The sequence below is a fragment of the Symphodus melops genome, assembly GCF_947650265.1.
Source record: "Symphodus melops genome assembly, chromosome: 1".
Taxonomy (NCBI): Eukaryota; Metazoa; Chordata; class Actinopteri; order Labriformes; family Labridae; genus Symphodus; species Symphodus melops.
Window position 1 is genome coordinate 1,705,152 of NC_136691.1, and position 16,594 is coordinate 1,721,745.

Consider the following 16,594-nt stretch of genomic DNA (forward strand, 5'->3'; position numbering starts at 1 on the left):
CTCCCGTGATCTTGTAGTTCTCCCGTGATCTTGTAGTTCTCCTGTGATCTTGTAGTTCTCCCATGATCTTGTAGTTCTCCCGTAATCTTGTAGTTCTCCCCTGATCTTGTAGTTCTCCTGTGATCTTGTAGTTCTCCCGTGATCTTGTAGTTCTCCCGTGATCTTGTAGTTCTCCCGTGATCTTGTAGTTCTCCCGTGATCTTGTAGTTCTCCCGTGATCTTGTAGTTCTCCCGTGATCTTGTAGATCTCCCGTGATCTTGTAGTTCTCCCGTGATCTTGTAGTTCTCCCGTGATCTTGTAGTTCTCCCGTGATCTTGTGAGCGGCGACGGTGGCGCTGAAAGGTTTCTTTAAAAACAACTGATGCTGGTGTCTCTGCTTGAAGCTGAGGGAGAGAGCCGGAGTGGATGCAGGCTGTGATCCTGTCTGTCACATCACACACAGACGAGGGATGGATTTAAAAAAAAAGGACAATATCATATATATTTAACACGACAAACAAAACTACTCACAAAAAGCCTCCAAAACAAAGTTCATCCAAAACCAACAGACGAGGAAAGACGATGAACCGACACCGAGTGGAAGAAACACCAGCTGCGGTTACACGGACATGAAAGCCTGATGCGAATAAAAACGCTGAGCCTGCTTACCATACACATTATATACATATATTATACACATATATAATACATAGATAATATACATATATTATGTTTATGCAGCTTACAGTCTCTCTCTCTCCTCTCTCTCTGTCTCTGTCTCACTCTCATCATTTGGATCATATTTGTATCGTATTAAAGCCTTTCATACGATTTCATACAACCTTGTTTTATACAAATATTACATTGTGGTAAAAAAAAAAAATCCACTTTGGAGCGATAGCTAGCGAGCTACAGTAACATCAGATTCATTGTAAACTGTTCATTCATAGATCAACGTTAGCGTGCTAGCATTAAAACTGATTAGGCTCTATCACTTTTACCGTCAGTTAAAAGTGAACTAATACAGCCTGATTTTAAAGAAGCAGCAGAATGTTTGTTTACAGTTGATCATGAATGTTTAATTAATCTGACCAATAAGATCAGAGAACATCAACTATGACAAGTTAAACAACGCTGCTGGAAATGTTTCAAATGTCTGAAAGGTGAATATATTACAAAGTTTACTTCATTTTTAAACTACTACTGCAGAGTTTATTAGTGAACACAGGCTGACATGTCACTTCTTCTTCTTCTGATGTTTCCAGCAGATATGACAGCAGGTAGGAGCAGTCTGCACACTGATTAAATGCTGATGCATGAACACACACAGCATAATCTGCTCATGTTATTCAGCCTCCATGTAAACAGACTGAAGATCAGGTTGAAGACACTCTGCACATGTGACTGCAGACCCAGGTGAGACTGATCAGGGTCATCAGGACAGGAGCACACTGCACACGCTCACACGGGGAGAGCCCCGGCCCATTCCCCAAATTCTGGATTTCTTCTTCTTGACGGCACAAACTTACAGACAGCATCCGAAATCACCGTGGCAACCGCAGGCAGGACGGTTTGATCAGTCTCCCCAGCTCCCATCATGAACGCAACGTCGGCAGGCAACATCTGCAGGCCTCCCCGAACGTTAGCGAGCTAGCTTGTGTTTGTTGGTGGAGCAGAGTGTGTGTGTGTGTGTGTGTGTGTGTCCCTGCTCTGTGAGAGTCTGTTTCCATTTCAGGGAGGACGTTTATAAAAGGTTGCACACTTTGTCCCCGACTTCAGACTGAACCGAAGTTACATGGCGTAAGAACAACCTTTGAGACTTTGTTGAGTAAATTAGGTTGAAAACAGAATGATTTGGTCGTCGAAGACTTCAAACTTTTTTTATGACAACTTTCTTTAACTCTGTCTCCGTCCCGTCCGTGTAAACACAGCTCCGACAACAACACAGCGAGCGGGACTCGAGCTTCTCCCTCACTGGAGACAGTCAGGATGACTCGGAGAGGATTCCTCACTTATTCATGTGTAAAAAATGTCTGTTTATATTTGCACAGATGTTTCACTTAGAGCACAGGGGGAGTGTTTGAAAAGGTCAAAACTCATTCAAGTTTGTCAGCCGTCTGAACGCCCCCCCCCCCCCCCCATACTGGTCTGGGGTCCCAAACAGGGTCTGGTCCGGGTCCTTCACAGCCCTGCAGTCGAACAGGGGAGCAAGAGTGGAAGGAGGTGAGACTCTTAACACCGCAACAACCACAGAAGTGATTTCAATGAACAGCTTGTTAATAATCAGGGAACACTTCAGAACATTATCAGTATAAATAGGCGACAACTAATAAAGTTTAAGTCTCAATTACAGTCAAACTACTTTGTTACACTGAGCTGAACAAAGGAAATGACTGTCTGATGCAGCGCCTATAGAGACTGTGTGTGTGTGTGTGTGTGTGTGTGTGTGTGTGTGTGTGTGTGGACCCTGCAGTCAGTCTCTGGCTGTTATATTGACACACACGCGCACACACACTGTACATTCCTTGAATGTTACAGACAGAGGAGAGAGAGAGAGAGAGAGAGAGAGAGAGAGAGAGAGAGAGAGAGAGAGAGGAGAGAGAGAGAGAGAGAGAGAGAGAGAGAGAGAGAGAGAGAGAGAGAGAGAGAGAGAGAGAGAGAGAGAGGGAGGCTTCGCGTTGCCATATCCTTGGAGAGCCTTTGTGCGCGCGCCCGCCAACTCGCCCGCGCTGGCTCTCTCTATCGCACGCGTGCCCGCCTGTTTGCGTGCGCGCGCCCGGGAAATAAAGAAAGATAGGTAAAAAGAAAGAAGAGGAGAGAGAGGGAGTGATAGAGGTATACCCACCGTCTTCTTCTTCTTCTTCTTCTCCTACTCTCTCCTGCTGCTGCAGTGTCTGATTCTCCCTCCACCATCTTCATCATCCTCTTCTCTCCCTCCTGTCTGTGTGTCTGGGCCCCCCCCCCCCCCCCCCCCCCTCCTCCTCCTCCATCCCGCTCTCCGCCAGTGAAGGCACGGCCAGATTATCACGGTGACAAAAGAGAGAGAGAGAGGTAGAGAGACCTTGAGAGAGACCGAGAGAGAAAGAGAGTGTGAACGAGAGAGAGAGAGAGAGAGAGAGAGAGAGAGAGAGAGAGAGAGAGAGAGAGAGAGAGTGAAGGAGGCTGCAGACTTTCCGCGCACAGAGGAAGAGGAGAGGAGGACGAAGAGACAGAGATAGAGGAGTCTCCATCTTCGCCATTTCAGTATGTTTCTCTTTCTTCTTTTTTATATATTTCCCTGTGATGACGCGCGTGACGCTCTTTGTGCGCCTGTTTCACGCGCTCCGGTCACCTTTAGCACCTTCCCTTAGTGCTCCTGTGGTGTGTCAGTCATGCTCCTGTTGTTCCAGCGCTCACTTTTGTTGACAGCCTTCTTCTTATGTTCCTATTTTTACATCCCCGAGCTGTGACAGTGTGTGTTTATGCGCTGTTATGGGGACAATCTCTGCTTAAACATGTTCTGAGTGTCAGTCACGCTTTTTTTTTTTTTTGGTCCTTTTCAAGACGTGAAATGTCTAAAATCTCTTGATATGTTTGTGTCTTCTTTGCACTGCTTTCTGCACGCCTTTGTATTGCCCCACTCTGAGCTGTCCTGTCTGCACTGTGAGTGACCTCAAACCACCTTTCGGATTGTTTATTCTCATGTTTTCATTATCATATATAATGTGCCGTGTTATTACTCCGAGGCTCCCGGCGCTCCATCACGTCCTGCTAATATTTCCGTAATGTTCCTGCAGGGTGCTGTGAAGCCTGTATTGTTCTGTATACGGCAGCTATAGGATGGAGACTAATAGGATATGATAATCCAGGCTGGGACCATTGTGGGGAGTATTTAGTATTCCTGCAGGGTGTCACGCAGCGTCACTGTTCCTCTAATATCGCCATAATGCCTCCACAGTGACGGAAAGTGCGCCTGTGCCACCAATTAGAGAGTCTGCAGTGACCTTATGGCACCTTTTTATATATTCACTCCATCCCTCCTGTTGTCACTGAGTGCCTTTTATTACATGAGGCTTTGTGATCGCTGTCTTTTAGGGCTTTAACATGTGATAAATGTTGGATTTATTTGCTCGTTTTTTTTCCGTCCTGGTGCGATGAAACGTTGCTCGACATGCAGAAGTTTTGAAGTTTTGAAACAGAACTTCAACACGGCGTTAATGTGGCATGAAGCCGAATGGGGGGGGTAAATTCCCTTCACCTGCAGGTTTCACACCTGAACGGGGCAAAAGCAAGCTGGTTTCTGCAGGTCGGGGGTTTTCCTGCAGGATGAGGGATCTCTCTACGACGGGGGTAGCCAACCCTGGTCCTCGAGGGCCTCTATCCTGCATGTTTTAGACGTCTCCCTCTTCCAACACACCTGATTCAAATGATTATCTCGTCATCAAGTTCTGCAGAAGCCTGACAACAATCCTGATCATTTGAATCAGGTGTGTTGGAAGAGGGAGACATCTAAAACATGCAGGATAGTGGCCCTCGAGGACCAGGGTTGGCTACCCCTGCTCTACGACCACGAGAAGACGCGTGATAGTGCTTCACATGAAACGTCTTTAAGTTTATTTTTGAGTCTTGAACAACCTACTCAGTCCGCCTCTGTCAGAGCTGGAAGTCTTCACAGAGAAGCACGACGCTGCTAGGAGACGAGTGTCGTGGCTCTTTTATTGGATGTTTATCGTAGATAAACTCCTCTTGAATCTGCAGACGATAAGCAGTCGGAGTCGAGAGTGTAGAAAATGTCAAGTGAGGACAAAAAGGTTCCAAAGGTTCCAAACTCAGGCCGATAGAGAAGAAGAGGATTGTGTAAACACGTCAGGACGTCTGAAGGAAGTTTAAAGCTGTGCATTCTGGGTACTCATGCCAGAGAGTCTGCAGTTTTGTTGTAGTCCAGACTGACTGAGACCAGGCCGGACCAAGACCGAGGCAGGGAGAGTCCAAGAACCAGGAATATAAAAATCACGTGCTCGTGTGCAGCAGGCACGTCACTGTTTAGAGTTCGACTGTAACACAAGTCAGAAAGTGTTTTTTCCTGTCAGTCGTGGTCGAGGACAGATGCTGTGAGTTCTGAGACCTTCAGAAAGTGGGTTTGACGAGCGAGCGTGCGTCTGAAAGAGCAGCTGCTACACCGATCTGTCCACGCGTGTCGCCCCCGACCCCCCCAAAAAACCAAAACTGTTGTAGTAGAAGCCTTTAAAATGGATTCAGACGCACGTCTTCACAGAGCGGTTAGTTTGACCAAAAAGTTGACGACACAGAGAGACGACATAAAGAAGCACGAGGGGGTTTTCATGCACGCTCCGGAGACTTCTGGAAGAGGATCGACTCGGCTCCTGAGAACCAGTCCGAGCACCACGGGGGGGGGGGGACGTGATGCTCGGAGAGTACCGACTCTGAAGCAACGTCTTGAACTTGGAGGATATTTTCATATTGCATATTTCCCTTCCGGACCTCAGCTGAGTATTTGGATCTGGAGCAGGCCCGGTTTCCCCCCCTTAAATATCTAATGCAGCTCAACCCGGGCCTGAGGAGTCAAACTTTACTGCACACGTCTTTTTAAACTTTCGAGCTGTGGAGAGTCAGAGAAGGAAGCTGAAGAGCCGGCCGTCATTCAGCGTGCATGAAAAGATGGAAGTGATTTCTGCTCGCTGACGTTGAAGCCGCGCTCGGCTGATTGTTCGGAGAGACTTCTGAAGAGACTCGTGTCCTTTCCAGGGTTTCTTCTCGAACAATAGCTGCCTGTTTAATTCTTTATTTTTTTCGTCCCAAATATCATTTTCAGGAATGTTATTATGTGATCGGTGCAAAGACGTGTTTTTGTCCAAAGCCTCATAGAAAAGAGAAAATCAAAGACTCGGCAGAAGTAGCAGAAAAATGCCCCGACGTGTTCGTTTAATTATCACCCAAAATAGAAAATATTCAAGGCAAAATAGTGAAGTTCTTTTATGAAAAGAGTTTCTCAAATCCATAGAAATACACAACACAGAACATTTCTCGGTTCCTGCGGCTCCACGCGACGTTTGAGCCGAAGACACCCGGATGAATCCTTAACCCGGTTCAGTTGGACCCGCTTCTCGTCTCCCCGTGGCGGCTCAGGTAGACGGGTAAACGCTGAGACCAGGTGAAGTCGTCTGAACAAGTAATGAGAAAAAAAAAAAAACCTGCTTTTATTTCCTGTGTGCTCTCAGCGGGGTCCGAGGCGGAGCTGGAGATCGTTCATAACTGCAGAACAAAATAAAGCCTGTGTGTGACGGAGCAGATTAAACACACACACACACACACACACACACACAGGACAGGTACACCTGCCTGCTGCTGGTCACGGATAAACCCGACCCAGCTGGAGGTCTGCTCACATCACAGCCTGACCTGCTGCAGTCACGTTAATTCTCCGACGTGAGTTCAATAAAGAACGATCGCAGCGTCATCGGCCTCATGCAGGACAACGATTGGACAAACTTATTCTGGTACCAGTCTCCACTTTAACAGAGGAAACACAGATTAATGCCCATCATACCAAACCGGACCGGACCGAACCGAACCAAGCTAAACTTAACCAAACCAAACTAAACCAAACCAAACCGGACCAAACTGATCTGAACCGAACCAAGCTAAACCGGACCAAACCAAACCGAATCAAACCGGACCGAACCGAACCAAACTCGACCGGATGAACCAAACTAAACCGGACCAAACTGAACCAAACCAAACCGGACCAAACTAAACCGGACCGAACCGAACCGCTTGGTGTTAACGAGGCTTTAAAGAGACAGCAGCTGAAACTCACAGAGTTTTTCCACTTAAATCAATAAGGAGCTTTAATAAGGAGCACAGACAGTCCTAGTGAACTGGAACTTCTCTCATTAATGGTAAAACTTTTTTGGCTTCCCAGCTCGTCTGATTCATCCAGGTGTGAACGTCTGCCATGAAACACTTTATGATATATCTCAAGTCTCAGTCCATCTGGTCAAAGAGAGAGAGAGAGAGAGCAGTGATTGGCCGCCCATGCAGAAGTGAAGGAACGTGTTCACGTGTTCAGTTAAGTTTCCCTGTCGTTGGCAGGTCATTGGCCAAGGACACGTTGGGCCAGAGCCGCACCCCCCCCCCCCCCCCCCCCCCCCCCCCGAATAAGGCCAAAACTGAATCTATGATTTTCCAGAGATCCATTGGGTTACCTCGGTGCCACTGAGTCGAATCACAACCGCTGTGGCACGAATTCATCCTCGTTCTAAAATTAGTCCGGGGGCGAGCGAATATTCCGGGCCGAAATCCAAATTTGCCTTTTCCTTAAAGAGCCGGAAAAAAGTAACGTGAGCTCTCGTGAGACGCGAGACTGTCACAGGAAATCAGCGTCACGTTAACGTGGCGAGGTGCGTGAAGGCTGCCAGCAGTTCAACAGAGCGGCGTCACGCCACCGTCCACCCAGGACGAGCTGGTGACTGTCACAACCAATAACTGAGACTTCTGTCCGTCCGTCCGCCCCCCCGCCCGTCTGTCCACCCGTCCGTCCGTCTGTCCACCCGTCCGCCCGTCTGTCCACCCGTCCGTCCGTCCGTCTGCACTTTATGAAATCTGAGCTGCTGCCAAGACAACCATCAATCTGATTAACTCATTCTGATCAATGGAGGAGCACATGCAAACACGCATCATCCACTTTCTATTCTCGAGCTCCGAATGACTCATACTGTAAAAACCACACACACACACACACACACACACACTCTGTACTACACACACACACACACACACACACACACACACTCTGTACTACACACACAGTGGTTATGGCCACACACATTTTTAATGATTCATCGTGGGTAGATCCTGCTCGCCATGAGGTGTGTGTGTGTGTGTGTGTGTGTGTGTGTGTGTATAATCATTCATGTGAATGGCAGACAGGCAGCTGCTCTCGGTGGAATCCAATTTAGAGGCGTGATTAATGCAGAACTTTTTTAATTTGCTCCGTACTCTGTGACCTCTGACCTTTTCCCCCCTTTATTTATAAAGCACTTTAAACAGCCACAGCTGGGACAGAGTGCTGTACATACATGAGAATAAAGAACGTAAAGCATAAACAATTACAAAATTAAAACAATAAAACACTAAAACGGGAACAGAGTGTCATGCAGGGTTGAAAGCTAACGAATAAAAATGGGTTTTAAGTTGAGTTTTGGACAGAGAGGGGGCGTGTCTTATGTGCAGTGGGAGGTCGTTCCATAGTTTGAGACGGGCAGTAGAAGCATCTCTCATCTCCCAGCGGAGGGGTTTTCTACTTCCGCTGTGACTGAGAGAGAGAGAGAGAGAGAGAGAGAGAGAGAGAGAGAGAGTCCGCCTGGATGATGAAAAAGAAAGTCAAACAGCCACCTTTGTCCGGGCTGTGCAGCCATGAAAGGAGACAAATTATCCTCCGATTCATCCGAGTCCTTTTCCGCCCGCACAGTGATTCCAGGAGGAGTAACGATCGAGGGGTCTCGGTTGCCCGCCTCATCTGCTTGTAACACATCATTAAAGCTTCACTCACTGACCACATCTACTCGCTGAACTGTCAATCACAAAGCCCCGCCCCCCCTTTGCTCTGGAGTAGAAAAGAGATGGGGACGACGACACCGGACTACAAAGATGTCAGCTTGATTGAAAATGGGCTTTTGAGTGTTCGAAATAAAATGACCATCAAAAAAAAAAAAGTATACTTGAAGTTGAGCTAAACTAGCTGACAGCTTAGCATGCTAATATCAGGGATGGTTTTTCACGAACTTCCAAGCCTACGTAGAGCGTGAGAGGCTGGAAGAGTTTCAACTTATTGTGTGAAGATCAACTTTATTAACTTTGTAAGAAAGATGAGTTTCAGCTTGTGGCCTTCATCAGGTTCACTCAGAATGCGTCGGTCTAAAACACTTAGCATGTATGCTAAAACGCTTAGCATGCTAGCCAGCTGAGAATAAGTAAAAATAGCCTCCAAGCTTCTTTCTCTTTCGTCCTTTTGGTTCCGTTTTTCTCCCCCAAACCAGGATTTCTCTTCTGGGGCGGGGAGAGAGAGGGCGTGGCCTGATTCCAGGATTGTCGCAAGTGATTATTTGTTCAAATGTTCCTCCGGTGTGAGACATTGATACGGTTGTTTTACTGCAGTCGGAGCCTCCCTGATGTTGAATTGTGGGATTCCAGATAGTGCTGCCGAAGAAGAAGAAGATGAAGAAGAACCTTTGTAGTGTCGACTGCTGGTCAGACAACAAGAGGTCCGACGAGGACCGCCAGCTGACGAGGTCAACCATCCTCCATACTTGTTTTTCTTCTGAAGATCATGGAAGTTTCATGAGTACAAAGAGCAGGACTCGTCTGATGTGCATTCGGAGGATTATAATGTTAGAAGTCGGTCCCTTCTGTTATTAAAATAAGTTCAGACTTGAAAATGGCCTTGTGTGTTAGCTCGCTTTAGCGTTTGACATGCTGTTGTTCTCACCCCTTCATCATCTGTTATGATTATTAAAATCATCTTTGAGGGCTTGACCCGTCATCAAGCTGAGACATTCGAGCAGGCGACGTCTCTGGATGTCAGTCAGGTGACGTCTGAGAACAGAAACAGACGCTTTTGGTCATCATGAAAGCATAAAAACAAACCTTCAGACCAGTTTTTGTGCGGCTCCTCGCTCCTGCTTTGAGGTGAACCTGCTCTGACAGAAGATCGTCCGAGGGCTGAAGAGGACTTTATCTCTTCTGAAGTGCCGACACGACACCAGCGGACCCGGTCATCACAGGGAGAGCAAGTCCAGCCGTGTGTTTTTGTGTCCGGGCAGGAAAATCTGCAGCGTGGCCCCTTTCACATTTTCGACATTTACAAGGTTTTAGAGGGTGAAACATGAAGTGTGGCAGGGTTCATTACGGCCGGTTCATGTGTGGAGTGGGAACATGAAAGGATAAAAATGAGAATCTCAAAAAGACCAAATGAAAAAAAAAAAAAAAAAGAGAAGGGAAGAGTTAGTTTCTAATTTTGGTTTAATTAAACTGGCGACGTCGAGATGAAACCAACAAATACAAAAAAACTTAATTCATAATTAAGTTTTCCATTTTCCAGATTAAAGAGACAATAAAAAGGGAAAACAAACAAATGCTGAAAATGACTCCATGGAATAAATACGAGAGAAAAAAACCCAACATGTGCAGGAATGTAATTGACTATGCTAATGTATAATTCCCACATGCATTCATTATTATTTAGCATGCGGCGTTCAGACTTTGGACTCTAGCTGTGATCATATCTGCAGATCACAGTCAGCTGCTGCCGCTCGGGCGCTCTCCGTGATTGGTCAGAGGTTAATTGACGCGGCTAATCACCCGATCAGTCCAGTCTCCATGGAAACCAGGAGTGGGGCTGATGTACAGGAGGGAGTCGCACCAGACCTAGCTGCTGCAGATTTATTTCTTTAACTTTGTGTGTGTGTGTGTGTGTGTGTGGGTGTGTGTGTGTTTACGCCACCGACTGTGCAGGAGCTGCAGCAGAGCGGTTCGCACATCGATCTGTCAGGGCGGCGTTCATTAAGCATCTGTTTCTTTTCATTTTTAATTAGCAGCTGTTAAAACTAACATGCTGCCTTGCTACACTGTTTTGATATCAATTCATTAGTCGCTCTCTAAAAATAGAGTCGAATATCCTGCACGGCACGAGAAGCAAAACAGTGCAACACTGTGACGTGCAAAAATAGATAGAAAAAAAAGCTGCGTGAAATTTGGAGTTTATGTATTTATTATTTTAAACAGAATCAGCTTTTTGTAAAATGTGCAACTGATTTTTTTTTTTCAGTCCACATATCAGCAGGGATGTTAATCGTAGAAATGATACCAGTAAAAACCAGACTAACAGTTTCGTTACCACGGCAACAAAATACAAAGTCCTGGCCACCAGATTTGAGGTAATTTCTTGTTTTGAATTGTGCAAAAAAGAAAAGAAAACTGTAGACAAACTGCAGCAAGGCGCAGAAATACGTTGGAATTGTTTTGTTGTGAAAATGTTGCCGACTTATTTGTGACATTTAGACGACGCTTTCTGCAGAGCTGCAGTCTGATACACGACTGGTGATCTGATGTCTTTGCTCGGACGTTGTAGTTTCGAAGGTTGCGACTGTTTTTGACGCTTTAATCATTTTAGTTTGCACGTGTTTGAAGACGATGCATTCTCTTAATTTAGTGATTGAAAGGTACTTAAGTTATAAAAAAACGTTTTCTAACTAGAAGCTGCTGCAAGCAAAGTCAGCGAGCCCTGTTTAAATCACATGAATGCATATTTTAAAACAGTGCTCTTCAACAGTGTGCAGGAGTCGGCCTGACATTTTTGGAAATTAAAAAAAACAAGAAAGGAGCCTCGTATTGGACGCCTGAGACTCGCTGTGGAATATAAACAGCTTTTTGTTTCATTCTTAGCAGAATCGTGTCAAAGTGAAAAAAGACCTCAGAACTGCTTCGACGTCTTTCCCCACCTCGGAGTCGTCACGGTGGCAGAATTCAATTTGGATATGAAGTATTAAAAATCTAACTCCACCTGTTTTGATTCCATGGCAACAAAAATGGAAATCATTTGTCGTCTTTAGGAATTGCAGGTAAACTCCTGCACACACTGTCCACATTTCAAACAATCATTGCCGAGGTTTCTTTGCTGAGACAACGCCGACTTGTTTGCACATTTTCGACAGTGCAAGTGAAAGAACAAGTAACTTCTTCATGTTTCATACATTCTGCTTAGAACATAATGTTCTTTCTATGTTGGCAACAGACCACATTGTGAATATGACCTCTGCTGGGTTTGCCCTGGGTTCTGCCTGTCAGGCAGCCGATCCTGTCAGGAGTAGGGTTAGGTTGTCACTGTATTATTAAACACATATGGGTCATCGTGCTGCAGCACACTCGACCTACAGGATAGTATTTATTTTTTTTTTTTTTTTTTTGGACACTGGTCCGACTCCATCGAAGGCTTTCTGTACGTGGTCATTTTGACCCGCAGTTGACGCTAAATGAAGAGTCAGTAGTGCAGAGTCTTTTTCCTTACAGACTACATCTACAGTGACTCTGATGAAAACACTTAGTGAGATATTTGAGTTTAAACCAAAATGGTTGAACAACAAACCAGTCAACATGGCTAGTTTCAAAAAGTGGCTTAAAGCAGGAGCTTCCTGTCCAGACGAAGATAACCGTCTGTTCATGAGCAGACAGACTGAAGCAGCGCTGCACCTCTCTCTCTCTCTCTCTCTCTCTGTTCACTTGTGTTGTTTGGTTTGTGCACTGCAGCGTCACATCACACACCAGGTGTTTCTGTTTGTTGGGTTTGATAAAAGTGCTCTGCTGTAATAAAGCACTGAGCTGCTGTCTGGCTCTGCCGCAAACACACACATCTCACCTGTCTGCTGCATGTGTGTGTGTGTGTGTGTGTGTGTGCTTAGTTTGAACTCACAAACATTTGCCTGGGACTGTTTGTGTTTGTGTGAAGCCTGAGAGCTGAACATTTGCAGGGAATAGTGACATGTGAATAAAAAGCATTGTGTTCCCTAATTGGCTGGGAGGACTTTTAAGACTTCCTGTGTCCATTAGATCCCGTAGACTCTGCTCCTGTCCTCTCAGACTTTTCACCCAGTTTTTTTTTTAATGGATCCTGAGACGTCTTCTCCTCCTGCTAGCAGCTTAACGAGCTGCTCCAACCATTAAGATCCCCCCGAAATCTCTGCACCATGAAGTCATTTGCATTTTAATTCATCCGGCACCAAATCTCCGTCCAAAACCGCACGCCAGCATCTCGCCTCAAAGTTGCAAAACAACGTTTGACGTCTCTTTTTTTAAATATATTTCCAGCATTCGTTTGATGATGTAAATAATACACATATTAAAAAAAAAAAACATGCATGATAAATGTATTGCTTTATCACTAATTCAAACATTTGCAAATTCTGAAGAGTGATGATAACTGACGTGTTAAATACAAGGCACTAGTTTGATTTATTCCAAAGCCTTGACAAAACCTATTTTATAGGACTTGCATAAGTCTGCTGGAAAAGCTCAGGATCTTTCCCGGAGGAGCTCTATATGTGAATGCAAACAGCCAAATTTTTTGCTCCGACTTCAGCCGGAGTGTCTCCTGCCAGAGCGCCGCAGGGTGTCTCCACTACGATCTCCGTGCATGTAATTAAATGGCTGCTTTAAGCTTTCACTTTTAGACAGGATGAAATAAGCTAAGATTTTTTTTTTTTTTATCACCTCGAGGGGAGATTGATTGAATTCATTGAACTTGAATTTCCCTCGGGATCAATAAAGTATCTATCTATCTATCTATCTATCTATCTATCTATCTATCTATCTATCTATCTATCTATCTATCTATCTGATGAAAAAAATAGAATGAGCAAAATGTACACAGAGAAAATGGCCATTGTTGCACGACGACTTCCTGCTTGTTTTTAGGGAGTCTCCTCCTGCCACACTCATCGTAGACGGTTTGGAGTTGTGTTTCAGGCGCGGCGCCACACCGCCATGTTCGACAAAGCACAAGACTTCTCCTGGGTTGAACTGCGTGGCTGTCATCTCTCAAATTATAGTCTTCAGAAACCTGCAGATATAAGTTCGCTAACAAGCCAAGCACTAGTCTTAATGGGTTCTGAAGCTATATTAAACTATGGGTAACCATAGCAGCAGCACGTATGCTTGTCAGCAGTAAAGTGAGTGGTGAAACTTCCCTTATTACTGAAGGATTGCTTAGAAACAGCATCTCTTTGTTCCTTGACAGTAAAAAAAAAAAAAAATGCAGGAACAGATGAAGCCAAAATCTTCCACAGTTTCCTGAACGGGACCCGGACCTCACCGTGCTGGATCCGTGCGAGGACCGTGCAGGGTCCGTGTCTGTAATGAGATGCAGTGCTCTCCATTGGACCGCAATGCTCTTTTAGTAGCAAACCATTAATATGTTGTAGCTTTTAAATAGTCAGGTAGATAATAAAGAAAAGATGAACGCCAGGCGCAGGTGTAGTGATGGCCTCGACATACAGAGGGCGCTGCAGCCAACAATGATGCGTTCATGAGGGAAAAATCCAACAAGTACAGAGTGTACGTTTCTATACTTCAATGGCAAAGAGGGTGAACCCTCTGTGCTATTCTGTGCAGTCTACATGCCTGTGTGTGTGTGTGTGTGTGTGTGTGTGTGTGTGTGTGTGTGTGTGTGTGTCTGAGTATAGGGCTCTGCATCATATTGTACCAGACAGGCAGAGTGTCGGGCTGAATACTAAGCAGCAGGAAACTCCTCTTCACACAGCGCCAATCCAGCCATATAGGACACTGTGACACACACACACACACACACACACACACACACAGGGAATGCTTTTTTTTTCTTTCTGCATCAAAATGTAAGGTTAGGCTTCTCTTCCTACAAAATAAAATCGTCACTTTTAATAACCTTCAAATACTCGTCTTGTTCGACTTCGCTCACAGAGCCGTGCTTTAACACTAGACAGTGTTACCTTCATACAATAGATGGCCTCCCTTTAGAAGCCCAGTTTTATCTCATCGACACGTAAAAATACGACAAGATTTTTCCAATTTTGAAAATATTTTTTCTGAACTCATTGAAAAATAATTCCTGACTTTTTTAGTAATTTCAAGAATGTGTGAAGACTTCTGAACAATGTCCCCACTTTGTTCGACGTCCTCGCTGCGTCACGTCATGTCAACATTTCACATGTACAGAATGTCCTCACCTCCTGGAAAACATCCTCCTTTACATAGTAACCTTTTTTTTTTTTTTTGTCATTCTTACTGAACAAAAATGTCCACACAATCCAAAATGTCCTCGCTTTACCTGCTAGTCCTCGTTATCAAGGTCTAAATCTGACAATGGTCCCCACAAAGATAGCAGAAGAAGAACCCACTCACACACACACACACACACACACACACACACATGCAGAGGCAGAACAAGGACACAGCCTATGGAAACACACGGCACACATACACACGTCTGAGGTCAGTACAGACTGCACACACACACAGATGCACACACACATGCACACACACACAGATGCACACACACACATGCACACACACATGCACACACGCACACACATGCCCATTAAGTGTGCAGCCCACTCAGTTGTATAGTTTCCAGGGAGGCAGAGGTTTTTTTTTTTTTTTCAGCGGCTGAGCTCTTCAGGGCGGGCGGGGGGGGGGCTGTATTTGATGTAGGGTGCGTTGGAGCACGCTCAGTGGAGTGGCGGCCTCAGATGCACCCGGCCTTGGTTCGCTGTGGCACCATAATGGGAGCAGACTGGGAGCTCAGGCGAGGCTGTCCAGAATTTACATTTATATTAACGCCGCAAACCCCCCCGGAGCTGCACTGCGGCTGAAGAGAGCGGGGCGTTCGAGGGCTGCTGTGTTCGCGTCTTCATCCTCAAAGTGTTGTTTCACTGTTGTCTTGCTCTCTTTTATGTTGCTGTTTGCGTTGAAAGAATCCCCGCAGCATTTCGTGGTTGTAATTGCAGACGCTAAAAGTGAGATCTTGCATTATTCACATTATTTTGGAGGGAAAATACTGCTGAAGTTTTTTTTTTTTCTTGTTGAAGGTTTGCTTTGACAACAGAAATGACGATAGTAAACCTTAATCCTCCCCACTCGCGTGTCCCCCCCCGCTGCCTTCAAAGGTGTGCGATTCCATCTTTGCTATTTTTAAGGATCTTGTCTGTTCATTCATTGAAAGATTTTATGGGTTCTTTGGGCACATTTTGAAGGACACACATGCAGATTCCCTCACAAATTTCTCCACAGTTTGTTTAGTTGTCCTCGAAACATGAAGAGCTAAAGACAAGATTGTGCAGATTCCGCACGTACCATCAACGTCAAAATTACAGATTTCTCTGACTGTCGCACCTGTTTAAAATGTTTGAATATTTTTATACAAACAGACGTTTTGTACTTTTTTTTTTTTTTTTATGAATTTAGACATTTTGAATGTAAACAGCTAGCGCAGCGAGAAACACAGAGGCGGTGTAGGGCAGGCGTTGACTTCGTAGCATTTCTTCCGTATAAGTATTTTCAAAGTAAAAGCCATCAAGCGCTTCATACAATGAAAAAAAATCAAAGAGAATCGTTTTTGTACTGTTAAACACGAGCTAACGGTGCACAACCTTGATGCTAACGGACCGCAGCATGCATGGAGTATGTTGGGATTTGGCGTCAGGCTTCCTCTTTGTTTATTATTACAGTCTATGGTGGGTTTAGTTGGTCTTGAGCTCCAACAATAACCTTGAGCTGACAGAATCCTAATCAAATCTGAAGTTTCATGCTGGTGGTCGTGATCAAAACATCTCGTCAGAGTCGTCACATTCGCCGAGAAAATGACCCAGAATCTGAAACGTTGCTGATTCAATCTGCTGAATGTTTTATCAGCTTTCTACAAAGTGCATTTTTTAGCTTCTGCCCACCAGATTAGATTTCAGTTCAACGTGTAAAAAAAACCAAAGTGCTTTACATAATGAATTAAAAAACATTAGGGCAGAAATATAGCATTAAACATTTAAATGCTAATTAAAAAGTGCACAAAACAAAAGTAAAAATAATTAA

The 16,594-nt window shown here is 45.0% G+C and overlaps 1 protein-coding gene across 8 annotated transcripts in view; it reads left to right on the forward strand.

Moving 5' to 3' along the window:
* Nucleotides 1-2,777: 2,777 nt before the first annotated feature.
* Nucleotides 2,778-16,594, forward strand: part of myt1la (myelin transcription factor 1-like, a) — a 62,892-nt gene continuing 49,075 nt past the window's right edge. For 5 of the 8 annotated variants that reach the window (XM_079344837.1, XM_079344838.1, XM_079344832.1 and 2 more), the window contains exon 1: nucleotides 2,778-3,223. The gene's annotated coding sequence lies outside the window, so the exon portion shown is untranslated. The remainder of the gene's footprint in view (nucleotides 3,224-16,594) is intronic. The other 3 variants (XM_079344831.1, XM_079344835.1, XM_079344833.1) reach the window with 1 other exon arrangement.